The 969-nt window shown below is 40.6% G+C and overlaps 1 protein-coding gene across 1 annotated transcript in view; it reads right to left on the reverse strand.

Moving 5' to 3' along the window:
* AR (androgen receptor) overlaps window positions 1–969 on the reverse strand; it is a 124,014-nt gene that overhangs the window by 117,683 nt on the left and 5,362 nt on the right. The window lies entirely within an intron of this gene.

Raw genomic sequence — 969 nt, forward strand, 5'->3', positions numbered from 1 at the left:
GGTCAAAGTTTAGAAGTTTGGAACTAAGTCTTCCTTATTTAAGGCATTGGGGGGAGTGTGAACAGCTGAAGGAACCTTGGTCAATTCCCGAACAATGACCAAAGTTTGGAAGTCTTGCTTATTTAAGGCATTGGGAGTGTTGACAGCTGAAGGAACCTTGGTCAATTCCCAAACAATGCCCAAAGTTTGGAAGTCTTCCTTATTTAAGGCATTGGGAGTGTTGATGGTGGAAGGAACCTTGGCCAATTCCAGAACAATGACCAAAGTTTGGAAGTCTTGCTTACTTAAGGCATTGGGAGTGTTGACGGCTTAAGGAACCTTGGTCAATTCCAGAACCATGGCCAAAGTTTGGAAGTCTTCCTAATTTAAGGCATTGGGAGTGTTGACGGCTCAAGGAACCTTGGTCAATACCCAAACAATGCCCCAAGTTTAGAAGTCTTGCTTATTTAAGGCATTGGGAGTGTTGACAGCTGAAGGAACCTTGGTCAATTCCAGAACCATGCCCAAAGTTTGGAAGTCTTCCTTATTTAGTGCATTGGGAGTGTTGACGGCTGAAGGAACCTCTCACCAACACAATGGATTCATGTATCAGATGTAAATCTATCCAATATGGCGTGCTCACTATGTCATTTATGAAATGGTCCTTCAAGTGAATAGTGTGGATACATTCTTGCGTTCTCTTTATTTAATGTACTTATTATTGATGAATTATTTGAGCATTTGAATCTTTACCATTTGACGTGCACACTATGCACTTTATGAAACCATCTTTCACTTGAAGAGCCGAGATACATTCTTGTACTTTGTTAATGTACTTATTATTGATGAATTCATTTGAAATGCCCAATCCCAACACTACGTGTCCAATTAACATGCCAATGCTTCATAAACCGCTGCTCGAGAACCTAGGCGATAAATCATTTCAAAGCTGGCATCCCATAAAACGTTTTCTTTCCTGAAAGCCAAAAA

Source organism: Nanorana parkeri, unplaced genomic scaffold (genome assembly GCF_000935625.1).
Source record: "Nanorana parkeri isolate BGI_ZX_2015 unplaced genomic scaffold, ASM93562v1 scaffold171, whole genome shotgun sequence".
NCBI lineage: Eukaryota > Metazoa > Chordata > Amphibia > Anura > Dicroglossidae > Nanorana > Nanorana parkeri.